The 15,000-nt window shown below is 41.3% G+C and overlaps 1 long non-coding RNA gene across 2 annotated transcripts in view; it reads right to left on the reverse strand.

Moving 5' to 3' along the window:
* Window positions 1-124: 124 nt before the first annotated feature.
* LOC121867561 overlaps window positions 125-15,000 on the reverse strand; it is a 75,973-nt gene continuing 61,097 nt past the window's right edge. Inside the window, exons 3-6 of one of the 2 annotated variants that reach the window (XR_006089182.1) lie at window positions 12,837-12,908; window positions 12,343-12,542; window positions 7,196-7,340; window positions 125-608 (exon numbers count right to left, since the gene is read on the reverse strand). This is a non-coding gene — a long non-coding RNA (uncharacterized LOC121867561). The remainder of the gene's footprint in view (window positions 609-7,195; window positions 7,341-12,342; window positions 12,543-12,836; window positions 12,909-15,000) is intronic. The other variant, XR_006089181.1, reaches the window with a different exon arrangement.

Here is a 15,000-nt window from a genome sequence, read left to right on the forward strand (position 1 = left end):
AAGAATGCAATATGTAAGACCCCATTTTATATATATATATATATATATATATATATATATATATATATATATATATATATATATATATATATATATGTTCTATAGGAGATAAAAACAATCTGTGTATTGGAGATATTTTATTTAAGTTTTATCACCTTTAATCGTAGGATTGCTAGGTTTGAACTTTTCCACCATCATTACGGATACAAAGCATAGTACGAGTTTGAATATCCACAAAAACGTTCTGCAGTTGTGTTTCAGTTATGGTACTGATCACATCAGATTTTCTAGCACGAAGATCATTAAAAAAATGAGCTTTTAATGAGTAAACTACTGTTTTAACATGGACTATTCAGAAAAGTTTGCTCTACAGACTCCACAGTTTCCTGGTTTATTCCCAGTCTTCCAGTTTGTGGCTTGTCATTAACAGAACCAGTCCCTTAAACTTCATCCATCTTGTAATTGAATTTCTGTGCGGCGCTTCCTTCTTGTAATGAGTCGTAAATTTTCTTCTAACCGCTGTTACAGACTTTGACTCAGTTAACCAAAGGACACACTTCACCTTCTCTTCTATTGAAGCCATTCAGTATAGTGTTGGGGCAGATTATCTGGAAAAACAGAGAGGAAAATATTAGATTAAAAAAAATTATATATATATATATATATATATATATATATATATATATATATATATATATATATATATATATATATATATATATATATATATATATATATATATATATATATATATATATATAGTATGTAAGTTTGAAATTTCCTTGCCCAACCACAAAGCTTCGTTAAGAGAAGTACAGAATCTCTTATACAACATCAATGACATCTGTCTAAGTATAAAACCCAATATTCCAACAATAAAACGTCCTGAAGTAAGTACAACATCCCTCAGGTAACGTAAAAGATGTCCTACGTAAACACATAACTCTGTCCAACCCTAAACTTCCCACACAAGTAGTCCCCTGGCATACGTCTTCATGTGCTAAATTCTTAAAATATTCACAGGGTGTTTGTCAAGGAGGTTAGGGCTGGAGATGTAGCTGAGAGAGAGAGAGAGAGAGAGAGAGAGAGAGAGAGAGAGAGAGAGAGTGAAGGAACTCAAGTAATGGCAGATATGAAAATCCTCAGCTGTCGACTGTGAACAGGACAGACAATTTAGTTGGGTTGTATATTTTCATTTGTAGTCTACGTGACCAGTTGTCAAGAAGCAATTATTTAGAAGTGAAAAATATAAAATAGAAAAAATATTTGAATAAAAGTTAGTCTCTAAAATATTGTGGGTGTTTCTCAACTAAAACAAGTCGACTATGAAAGGAAAAGTGAAAATATTTGGATATATATTTTCACTTCTAGTTATCGAAAAATCTATTCCACTATATACAGTATATATATATACATATATATATATATATATATATATATATATATATATAGAGAGAGAGAGAGAGAGAGAGAGAGAGAGAGAGAGAGAGTTTTAGATGCAAAAATCCTACAAATTATTTCATAATCAAAGAATACTCATATTTTAAACAGATTAGATAAATAAAAAAGTAAACATATCATGATCAACTACAATACTGTACACCGCTTCTAAACAATTTTAGAGAACACAATGTTTGGGTTACAAATATGTCCGGGAAAATATACAAATTTCTTCTGATTTGAAAATTGAACCTGTAAGACCTCCACCTGTCGTCATGCTGTAAATGGAGTATTGTACAAAGAATTATACTTTTTCCTCTCGACTGTTTATTCTATCTCATAAAAAATGTATTCAGTTGTAAAAATAAGAGATAATTAGTTCAGGATTTAAATATTCACGGTTTCAATACTTACCATTCTCAAGAGGAAAAAAAAAGATGAGTAAAAACTGTTATTGACTACGAAAAAGATAGACAATTTATTCATGAATTTAAATCTTCACTTCCACTGTACAAATCAATTTAACAGAAAATCAACGATAAAAACAGACAATATTTATTTGAAGATCTAAATATTCACGTCATTAGCATTAACCTGTCTGTCTCACTTATCTCACTCTTTTCCCTCTCACTCCCTCTCATCCCCAGGTCCTTCTCCCCACTCCCTCTCACCCATGCCCCCTCTCACTCCCTTCCTCCCACCCCCTCTCCCCCTACCCGATCCCTTACACCCCCCAACTCTCACCCCCCTCCGCTCCTTCTCACCCCTCCAGCTCCCCCTCAGCCCACTGCCTCTCCTCATCCCAAGAAAAAAATATCGGGAAAAAAGAACACAGAAAAAGTTTAAATTTGGGTTGCAGATTTTCTTCATTGGAATAGTTTAGGTGGGAGAGACGGTGGACTCTGCTGAACTGACGCGGTTTGATGAAGGTAAAATTTCACCAAATTATATAAAGGTATTTCCATAATTGGCAACCGACACTTGCCTTCAGAGCTTTGTAAGTTTATGTTCTTTAGGGAGCGTGACGGTATGTATGTGTGTGTGTGTATGTGTGTGTGTGTGTGTGTGTGTCTGTGTGTGTGTGTGTGTGTGTGTGTGTGTGTGTGTGTGTGTTTACAATTAAAAATATGTAAAGATTAAATTGTGTACTTGGTGTAACTGTGAATGTGTTTTTATTTTCAGAATTCATTTATGCTCTTCTGACGTTTCTCTCTCTGACGCTGTTTTTAATAAAACACACACACACACACACACACACACACACACACACACACACACACACACACACACACAAAGCATCACACCGCATTTCGTCACAATCTTGGTGTTTAATGTTTACAAATGTTTGAGAATTTAACCACCCATAATAAATGTTATTTTTACTTCATTTTTTGTCTTACTAAGATTTTTTTCTCGTGTTTTGTTTATGAGAACAAAACAGTTTTCAGAGTTCTTGCCAGAATTCTTGGTTATTTTAAGAGAAGTATAATAGAACAGAACTCACAATGAATGATTACCTGCGTTCTTAAGGTCTCATCACGTTTGTCAAAGAACCCCTGAAGGCATTATATATTCCCTCAGGTGTCTTGGGAATCACCCTAAAAGCACTCATAAACCAAACCTAGTCTACACCTAGTCTACACCTCTCCTACACCCCCCCCCATACACCTGTTTACAAATTTACCCCCACACCTCATAACACCATTAATCTATACACAAATAAGAAATAACAAATCTTCACACACTTCACCACTACTGCATCCCCATGTTTGTTTATCAATACATCCACACACCTCCCAGCAGGACTACACTTACTCTCGTATATCAATACATCCACACCCCTTACAGCACCACTACACCCCACCTTCGTACACCCACACACCTTACAGCACCACTGCACCTACTCTTGCACACCAATACACCCACACCTTACAGCACCACTACACCCCACCTTGTACACCCACACCCTTACAGCACCACTACCCCACCCTCAAACACCAATACATCCACACACCTCCCAGCAGGACTACACCACTCTTTATATCACACCCACACCCCAGCACCACTACACCCCACTTCACACCCACACACCTTACAGCACCACTGCACCTACTCTCGTACACCAATACACCCACACCTTACAGCACCACTTACACCCCACCTTCTGTACACCCACACCCTTACAGCACCACTACTCCCACCCTCAAACACCAATACATCCACACACCCCAGCAGGACTACACCTACCTCGTATATCAATACACCCACACCTCCCAGCACCACTACACCCCACCTTGTACATCCACACACCTCCCAGCAGGACTACACCTACTCTCGTATATCAATACACCCACACCTTACAGCACCAATACACCCCACCTTCGTACACCCACACACCTTACAGCACCACTACACCTATTCTCGTACACCAATACACCCACACCTCCCAGCACCAATACACCTCACCCTTGTACACCAATACACCCACACACCTCACAGCACCACTACACCTCACCCTTGTACACCAATACACCCACTCACCTCACAGCACCAATACACTCCACACTTATATACAGTAATTCCAAACTTCTCTATAGCCAATACACCTCCACAATACCCATACACCTGATAGGATACACTACAATACCCTCCAGTCATACACAGAAACTGATATACAATTTACATGCATATGATCCCTCTTAGCAACTCAACCCCCCTCTCTCTCCTCTCTCCCTCTCCGCCCCCCTAACTGTCCATATCCCCCCCCTCCACGCTCCCTCTCACAACGATTCCTCCATCTCAGCATCTCAACCCCCACCCCTCTCTCCCTCTCTCCCCAGGCCCACTAACACTTCCCACCACCGCTTGCACCAATGGTAGGAGACTTATCTCGCTTCTCAGTGCATATGAAGATGCTCAAATTGTAGGTAATAATGAACCAACACACAACTATGGCGGGACTCTAGACAAGTGTATTGACTTTAATCTATCATGCACAACTCATAGCTCTGATGTTGTCACTGATCTTATGTCTGATCACAACCAAATCCAAGCTAGTATACATGTAGCCAATGACACCCCCACTGGCGGTAAACTCAAGAGACGGAGACTCACAGATCCAAGCAAGAACATGAAAGCTAGTTCATAGACTTCATCCATGACTGGTACAAGGACTACAAGCCTGACAACTGCCAAAGTCTTCATGATGATCTGATAGGACTTATACATACTTCACCAACAATGCCTCCACCAAAAAAAAAAAAAGGAGAAAACGTGGTCAGCATCATGAGAAAAGGCAACAGCAGTGCTATGACTGAAAAAAAAAACTCAGGGCTAAAGTCAGGAGGGTGGGTAAGGGTTACAAACAAATTAGAACACCTCAAATGCTACAATTTATCAAGCCTCCCTTGCTGCCGCCAGGGAACGTGTAAACGAACTCAGACAAAATGCATGGGAGACATATGTCAATAGCCTGAACCAACACACATCCCTCAGCAAAGCCTGGAAAGACATAAACACAATCAGAGGTAAAAACAGTAGACACGTCTCCCATCCAAACCCTCTGCAAAAGTCGAATGGGCTAATAACAAAGTGGGCTCAAGTCTCTAGCTATGACATGTTACCAACTAGGAATCGAGGACTCCTTGATGCGCCCATAGGGGCGCCACAGCCCCTGGCAGGGTCCTTGTGGGCAGTGGCGCCCCATAGAGGGACCCTGGAGGAGACACTGCCTCTGGAAGGGCCCCTGAAGGCACCACCGCAGTGGTAGAGCCCCTGGGGATGTCGCAGTCCCTGGGAACACCCCTGAAGGCGAGCACGTCCCTGTAAGGAACCCTGGGGTCGCCGTTATCCTTGTGAGGGTCACTTGGCCATGCCAGGCACGGAGGCGCCCCCAGGGCCCTCTCAGGGTCGGTGGTGCCCCCAGGGGACCTGTCAGGGGCGCTTGATCCACCAGGGGCGCTCTTAGGGACAACGGCAATCCTAGGAGCTTTCTCAGGGAAGGCGGCGTTCTCAGGGGCTCCTTCAGAGACAGCCGAGTTTCCATGGGCCTCTCAGGGACGGCAACGCTCCTAGGGACCATAACAGACACGGCGGGGCCCCATGGGACCTGCTAGGGGCGCTGGCGATCCGAGGGGCCCTCACAAGGACAGCGGTGACCCCATTGGTTTTTCCAGGGACGGGGGCGCCAAGAGGTACGTTCCTAGTGACCTTGGCGCTCCCAGAGGCCCTGCCAGCTGAGGTGGCGCCTTCAGGGGCCCTTCCAGAGGCGTGGCTCCCCCCAGGCCTCTTTATGGGGCGCCACTGTTCCCAGGGACCCTGCCAAGGCCTGTGGCTCACAATAGGTCCTCCTAGGGGAGGCGGTGCCCCAAAACAATGCATAGTGGTGTGGTAAATATTGCATTCTTCCAGTAATCTCTTACTTAACTGTGATTGGTGGAATAAGAGGTAACGTCATAAAATTACAGCCAATAGGAAAACAGAGCAATCAATTAGCACAACACCCCAACTTATGTTTTGCTGTTGGATATTTATTCTCCTTTTCATTGTTCAGGTTGCTGTAATACTGAAAATGCGATGGGCGGTGTATTTATTTAACGTCATATCTCCCAGAATTTAAATAGTGAAACGATAATAAATATCCAACAGCAAAGCATAAGTTGGGGTGTTGTGCTGACTGATTGCTCTGTTCTCCTATTGGCTATAATTTGATGACGTTACATCTTGCTCCACCAATTACAGTTTAATAAGGGATTACTGGACTAATGCAAAATGTACGACAAATCTATGAAGTTCTTGGGGCGATGCCGCATGTGGAAGAGCCCCTGGGGGCGCCGTCGCCCATGGTAGAGACCCTGCCACCCCTGGAAAGGCACCCACTGCCACCAGCAGGGCCCATACCAGCGCCACGGGCTAAAGGAGGGCCCATAAGGGCGCCGCAGCCCCTGGCAGGGTCCTTGTGGGCAGTGGCGCCCCAAAGATGTACCTTGGGGGAGACACCACCTCTGAAGATGCCACCGCTGTGGTAGAGCCCCTGGGGACGTCGCCGTCCCTGGAAACACCCCTGAAGGCGCTTCCGTCCCTGTAAGGGACCCTGGGATCGACGTTATCTCTGTGAGAGTCACTTGGCCATGCCAGGAAGGGATGCGCCCCCAGGGCCCTCTCAGGATCGACGGTGCCCCCAGGGGACCTGTCAGGGGCGCTGGATCCACCAGGGGCGCTCTTAGGGACAACGGCAATCCTAGGGGCTTTCTCAGGGAAGGCAGCGTTCGCAGGGGCTCCTCCAGAAACAGCCGAGTTTCCATGGCCCTCTCAGGGACGGCAACGCTCCTATGGACCATAACAGACACGGCGGGGCCCCATGGGACCTGCTAGGGGCGCTGGCGATCCGAGGGGCCCTCACAAGGACAGCGGTGACCCCATTGGTTTTTCCAGGTAAAGGGACACCTCCAGGTACGTTCCTAGGGACCGTGGTGCTCCCAGAGGCCCTCCCAGAGCCCCTGCCAGCGGCGTGGCGCCTTCAGGGGCCCTTCCAGAGGCGGTGGCTCCCCTCAGGCCAATTTAAGCAGCATAATTCAAAATTTCAAAAAAATTCCATATCTCTCCTCCCTCCACGCTCCCCCTCACAACGAGTCCTCCACCTCAGCATCTCAACCCCCACCCCTCTCTCCCTCCCTCTCCACTTCCCCTATCGTCTCTACACCTCCCCTCCCTCCACATCTCCCCTCCTCACAACGACTCCTAGAACCAGTATTACCAAAGACGCATCTCCGACGAAACTCTCTAAACTCTGCACCAATAGACGGTCGTTCGTTCCAAGGCTATAGTCCATTCATCGTCGAAATACCGTCGTTCCAACTTCCGAGGAGACAGATCCACTCCGTCAGTCGACCAGACACGACCTGAAACAATAGATTCATCTCTTGAATTGATGGATTTGCCTCTTGTCCATCGACTTGTCCTCTATCTACAGTATCTATCTATCTATCTATCTATCTATCTATCAATCTATTTATCTGTCTGTCTGTCTGTCTGTCTGTATATCTGTCTGTTTGTCTGTATATCTGTCTGTATGTATGTATGTATGTATGTATGTATGTATGTATGTATGTATGTATGTATGTATGTATGTATGTACTGTATGTATACGGGTACCGAGGAAGATAGACTTATAGATGGAATTATAGACAGACAGACAGTGAGACAGACAGACAGACAGACAGACAGGTATATAATAGATGTAAACTAGCATGATAAAGAGACAGACACACAGATTAAAATATCTAAAATCAAGTAGAAAAAACAGGTGATAATTCGAGTTAATCTGGTTCATACAATGTTTATATAAGATAACATTAAACTATATCATTCTTTCATATATTATTGATCTGTACCTAAATTCTAAGGAAATATTATTGTTCCTGTAGTTTTCTGTGTTTCTACAACTAAAATCTTTAAAGTCAGGCTCATTTTTGACGTTTAACGAGAAATTTGGGGAAAGTGAAAACTACCGTGTTTATATTTGAAGAAAATATATATAAAGGTAATTATAAAAAATGAGGGCACAGTGTAATTGGCCTTTTAAACACTCCAATTGCGTTCATTCATAAGACAACAGCTACTTAAAATAAAGTCTAAGAAAAAGGTACAAACACAAACCTCTTCATTTCTTTATTCACGAAAAGCTTAATTATTCTTTTCACTTTTACACAAGCTCATAATTCTTGGAAACTGACAAATTTTTTCCCCGAAAGTAATTTTATCTTTTCTTTAATAATTTGAAATATAATCCTCTTTACGTCGTCTTTACAAATGTTTCTTTTTATTTGCTCGTGTTTGGAAAGGTATGACAAAGGCGGTATGAGAGGAAAGGGGTTTACCAGGACGACGTTTTAGAAATATCATTCGCTAGGAGATGAGGGAGAGGAGGGCCTTTGATAGATGTATGACGTCCAAAGTTCTTCTGTTTTCCGACAACTATTCCAGGTATTATGACGATATATTTACGATACGATAATCCGTGATATCTATGTGTGTGTGGGGGGGGAATATTCTATACCTGTTATTTGATACCTGTCTTTAAATGTATCTCTTTGCTTAAATCTATGTAATTGTTCCTTTACTTATATCTGTATCTTGTATCTCTACCTGTACCTAAAAGCTGTATATGTACGTACTCCTTTGTATATATAAACCTGTATTAGTACCACTGTCTTTACCTGTACCTGTATCTGTGTCTGTACCTCCAACTATACATGAACCGGTAATTACTGTTTACTTCTCCACATTTACCTATAAACACCTGTACTATTAATTGTATATCTTGAAGTTCATTCCCCAAAGAAAAACATTGAAATACACTAAAACATTAAAATAATCAATAATAATAATAAAAAAATATGTCTTCACCATTAACTGTAATATAAAAGTCTTAGTTCAATATTGATTCATAAACTCAGCCAATTCATTGTGTCTTTATGTGAAAAATAAAATCCCATAGAATCAGAACTTATAATAGGAAATTTCTTTGATGCTGTTCTATTGTCGTAGATCAGAGAGAGAGATGTTACACGGTATTTACTTCTTTTGATGTTGTCTTTACGAGAAATCTTATTCGCTAGGAAGGATTTGTCTTCTTTCCAATCACCCAAAGTAAAAGAAAATATCCACCTACTATTTTATATAATTTTTCTCTATTGTGGTGATTTAAGTCTATTAAAATCATTTTTGAATATAGATGAAATTACCATGTATAAAATAGATATATTCTTCCTCATAATGATAAAGATAAATTACTATAAAAATCGATTTGAAATGAAAGGTTTATGGGAAATGTTTTTGATAGTTTGTGTGCAGCGTTGAGAAATATCACCACACACACACACACACTGTACTGTAAGAGTTATAAAAATGTGTCTGAAGGGATGTTGAAGCGTAAAAAGGACGTCATCCCTTTCATATATTTTCTGAAAGAGTCTCCCTCTCCCTCTACTCTTCACATGGCTGAAGTATAGCAGTGTAGAGAGAGAGAGAGAGAGAGAGAGAGAGAGAGAGAGAGAGAGAGAGATAAACATACTATTCCCATCAGACAAAATTCCTATGCAAAACAAGATAACAAACACAAACACAAACAAACAAACACCTATTCTAATTCCATAAATCCAATAACATTTAATTATTTTCGTCAGTGTTTGTGATTTTCTGAGACACTTTATTTTCCTGATACTACACAATCATGATTAGATTTGCTGCGGATATTGATAGGTATTACATACATCAATCACAATTATATTCAGGAAAATATCGCGTGTCTATCTAGAACATAATGAAAGAGAAAAAAAGGTTTGAATTATTAATGTATATACAGTAAATTGATATACCTTGTGGCCAATTATCTTTAACAGGGAATTATAAAACACTGGAGTAATACAGTGCTAGGAAAATATATCTGAATGTTCTCTCTCTCTCTCTCTCTCTCTCTCTCTCTCTCTCTCAGTATTTCATGCCTAACAACTGAACTAATCCCGTCATCACACACACACACACACACACACACACACACACACACACACCTTCAAATTCAACTTCATGATGATGGCACGACTAAGATTAACATGAAAATATACAGTCACGTATTCATATATGTATATCTAAACACAAACACAAAAGAAAATTAACTCATACCATATACATCAATTATCATACATATACACATACAATAAAATCTACATATATTGTCTCTCATATACATTCATAAATATATACATACACACATATAGTCAAGAATCAATATATAGATCGAATATAATTTTGAAGTTGGTTTTATATCTGGAAGACCCACCAAAGAGAATAAAAGGTGAGACAGGAAGAGATAAGAGGAATGTATCTCTCTCTGGGGATGCTGGCTCTTGGTGTTATTTCTCACTCTGATACACGAAACCCGGAGAGACGGATCAATGAAAGTTGTCTGAGGGTGGAGAGAGAGACAGAGATAACGAGAGGAAGTGAGAGAGAGACAAGGAGGTAATGTTAGAAAAATAAAATTATAAAATGTTAATATTGAGAGAGATAGTATGAGGAAAAGAGAGAGAGAGAGATACCCTGTATGTCTCTATGTGTTTAGTCACCCACATTTGTGATACGCCCTTGTTTTACATAAATCCTTGTATTCATAAATCCTTGTATACATAAATCCTTCTATATGTTAATCTTGTATACCTTACTGACTGGACACATTAATCCCTCGATGAAGTAATCCTTGAATCTTTTTATGCTTTAGGACCGTTTCCACTTGAGAGTAAATTACTGTCGACAGAGCTACTATCAAGTGGACATGGCTCTAAGAGTAACTGTCAGATAGTTTGAGTTTACTATCGGACAGCTACTCACTGCTAGTTTACTATCGTGTGGACACATGGTAGCCCGCAACTGTCACGTCAACTCTCAGCTATGTGAACCAGATTCGCAGCTGACAGTGCTCTCGAGAGGTGAAGCATGGACTTGAATGCAATCTCATCAATATATTAATGGATCTAATTCAAACGTCATGAGTATTCCTTTTCAAAAGTCATGTTCAAGGCCAACAGATGGATATGAGAGATCTTATCTGTTTCCCATGAGTATTTCACTTTCAATTAACTATAGATGGTTATCAGATTATTGGCGATGAATTTACAGCATATTCATTAATGCAACAGGTGTAGGTTATTTGAATTTAAGCATTTGAACATCAATATTAATTATTGGTTTTGGACAGGATGCCTGGGTGTATTTTAGTTGTTTATTTATCTGATGCCCAAAACCGTAGCGTCACCATAACTCGCTCGTGAACTGAAATGGCTTCCCTCATCCGTGTGTGTCTCTTGAAAATTAATGGTCCAACCAATTTCACAAACTCTTCCACCTGAACTGCTGACATACGGGTGAAATTAATGAACTGTTGAGCATCTTCTATCTGTAATTCTTTCACGAGCCTGTTGTTAGCTCCCAGTTCACCTCGTCGTTCCACCCAGTGCTTTATCCAACACCTTCTCCAGCATCAGCATAAATATTCTGTCACGTCCTCTGCCACCCGTTGCTACCGACTGACTGAGAGTTACTATAGAGTGTATCTCTAGTCAGGTGGACACACCACTGAGAGTTCTATCCGACAGCTACTGTCGGGAAGACTCTCCACAGCTGAAGCTCGTCGCTCTCAAGTGGAAACGGGCCTTAAGCTCTGTGTGCAATGATCTTTGCAGGAATCAATAGGTCCCTTGCACTTATACATACACATACAGATTAAACTTAGGGTAACGCAGCATAAGCTTAATAGGCGTGTTATGGTCAGTTGGTTAAAAGTCAGCTGTTCGGACATCTGCTGATCCAACAAAACATTAGAATGTTGATGTTATTGGTGACATACACATCTCGACCAGAGAGAAGTGAACAAAATGAAAACCAAAAATGAATGAAACACAAACTCAGATATGCATGTGTTTGTTTTTTTTTCGTGTTTATAATATTGTCAGTATTTTTACAGTTAAGCTAGACCATCCTCGGCAAGGGAGAGAAAAGTCATACCTCAAAACATCCACAAATGTAAACAAAACAATTCCGGTACTATCTCCTCTTCCTCCTCCTCCTCATCTTCCTCCTCCTTCACCTCCTCTACAAAACAGAAAGACGGAGTTGTATGTGTCTTTAATTAGTCTGGGCGTCTCTCTCTCTCTCTCTCTCTCTCTCTCTCTCTCTCTCTCTCTCTCTCTCTCTCTCTCTCTTAGTAAATAAAGTGTATCTGAATGTCCTAGATGATTTAAATATTATCTAAGACCTACTCTGAGATGCTTAATAAACCTGGAAACTCTATTACTGGTTAATAACCCTTATAGACACTGCACATAAAAACTGTCACTATTCACTTACTTACAGTGTTACTCTCAGTCCTCAGCAGTACAGTACAGCACAGTACATTACATCTCACTGTAGATTACAATGGTAAGAGCTCACTTTTGGATGTGTCACAATTTCAACAACTCCCGGACACAGGCCCCCATATGCCACAGCCACCACTGAATAACCTTCCTCTTTCAGCAGTGCTCCATCTCCTAGGCCCATCAATCATTCTGTTGAATGAAAATAAACATTAATATTTTACTTAAAAAATATTATGATGGATTTGTTTCATAAATGGGAAAATGACTGTGATTATAAACTGAAAATATCATAAGGTGGACGTGACGATAAACTGCTTCACCGTCTGAGCTAACACAGTATTAACATTACTTTTGGGTTAGGTAGGATATAAATTTTGGTGGGTTGGCCCGCAGGAAAAATACCTAAATCGTAATGCGGCCCATGACTGAGGAAAGATTGCCCGTCCCTGCTGTACACCAACCAAATACTCGCCAAATACTCACCACGTACTCGCCGCACACTAGCCAGATACTCGCCAGTACTCGCCACAAACTCATCACGTACTCGCCGCACACCTACAAGATATCCGCCAGACATTAGATACGCATTTGTCACACACCAGCCAAATACTCGCCATATTCTCGCCAGATACTCGCCAGACACACGTATCCACCATCCCGACACAGCAAAAAAAAACAAACAACAACTCTCTGCCCTCGAGATACTGGTTACGCGGTCTTATGAGAGATTGTGTTATGAGAAATGAGAAAACTGGGTTCACTGCAAGATGACAAAGTGAATGATGAGAATGATGAATAATGAGCAACATCCAGAGTGAATGATGAATTATGATCAAGATTACAAAGAAAAGATAATATTTTATGAATGCTACTGAAAGAGTGAGTGAGTGAGTGAGTGAATAGGTGATGAAGAAGCGAGAGTTAATTCTGAACAATGTGGGACGAATGAATGCTGAATGAGTAAGTGCATGGGAATGAAAAGTTGAATGATGAATTATAACTCAGGGAACAAGACAGAGTGAAAAAGAGTTTAGGATTATGCATAAGTGAAGTAGTGAATACAAATGAAGATCTGAAGGCTGAATAATGACTCAGGATGTTGTATCAGTGAGTTTACAAGACTTGAATACAGAATAATGAGTGAAAAATGAGGTCGGGGAACTGACTAGGTCTTTGGTGTTTTAATGAAGAAATGGGAATCGACGGTGGAATTCTTATGAGTTAGATAAAGGTGAGATCCTCTGCCAGGTAAGGAGTGAACGAAAACGAAAGGAGAATCGACCTTAAAATATTGATTTATGAAATTAGTAAGAATAGACAGGTAGATTTAATTGTATTACTATTACTACTATTTTTTTCTCACTATATGGCCTGTAACCTCTCCTTACAGTCATACCCTAGCTGAGTTAGTTAAGCCGCAGTTCTGTTGCCTCATAGTCTATGTCTGCGACTGTTGTTGGCTTAGGGACCGATGTTCTTGTTTCCCTGAGGCATAGCAATGCAGACCTAAATTGAGAGAAGGACAGGCGGCATCTCCATCAGATTGCAACGTAACTTCTGGGCTGACCTGCTTCTGTTCAGATAACACATCGGCCAGTCTGACTTAGAAGCATCTTGCACTTGGTCCCTTCCCTCCAGATGTTGTGAACACCAGAGGAGTGAAACTACCTAGATCCACGTTCTGAATTTTCTCTCTCTCTCTTGTTGTTGTCGTCCCTCTTGTAAGCAGCCTCAAAAGACAGGTTATGGTGAAATATTGTCATGGGCTCGAATATCCCCGCATCCAGAATCCTCGAGCACTGACGTCAATGCCGGCTTCGTTGGATGTGTTGGAAGTCCTGTGATGGAGATTCTCACCGGCCAATGGTAGGAGGGTCGGTTCCACTGTGACGTCGTGACAGAGTCCCTTCAGCATATTTGCTGTGAGATCCCTTACTTCGTCATACCTCATGCATACGAAGCCACCCTTTTTACACACCATGGCGAGGGTAATGTCGTAAGATAAGCCACACACGTATTGAGTGGGCATGCCTTTTACTGGCCTACCATACCTTAGAGCAATGGTCTAACTACTAATACTGCTATTAATACTACTACTGCTGCTACTACTTACTACTACTACTACTACTACTACTACTAATAATAATAATAATAATAACAAAAACAACAACATCACTTAGCCTCATTATTCCACATTTTATGCATGAAGACGAGGCCAGAAAACTCTACATATCTCCGCCATCAACTCCACCAACATTAATTAGTGAGGATGAAAAACGCTGACGCACAGACATAAATCTCTGTTGCTTTTTATCGCCTCAAAGATGACAAGCTCCCAAGTGCCAGGCGTAAGGCAGGGAAACACGGACACGGGCGACGTAGCTTCCGTCATAGCTGGCATTATTTTAGCTGCATTTCACACACACACACACACACACACACACACACACACACACACACACACTCTCTCTCTCTCTCTCTAAGTATTCTGTTAGTGTCTCTGTTATACACGGGTCAAAACGTTCCTGGGTGACATCACAACATTCAAGAGCATCCGTAAACACCTGTCAGTCTGTGTATCTGTCTGTCTCTTATTTGTCTCTATCTGTGTGATTGTTTTTCTCTGTGACTGTGTGTGTGTGTGTGT

The sequence above is a fragment of the Homarus americanus genome, unplaced genomic scaffold (assembly GCF_018991925.1).
Source record: "Homarus americanus isolate GMGI-L3 unplaced genomic scaffold, GMGI_Hamer_2.0 scaffold2106, whole genome shotgun sequence".
NCBI lineage: Eukaryota > Metazoa > Arthropoda > Malacostraca > Decapoda > Nephropidae > Homarus > Homarus americanus.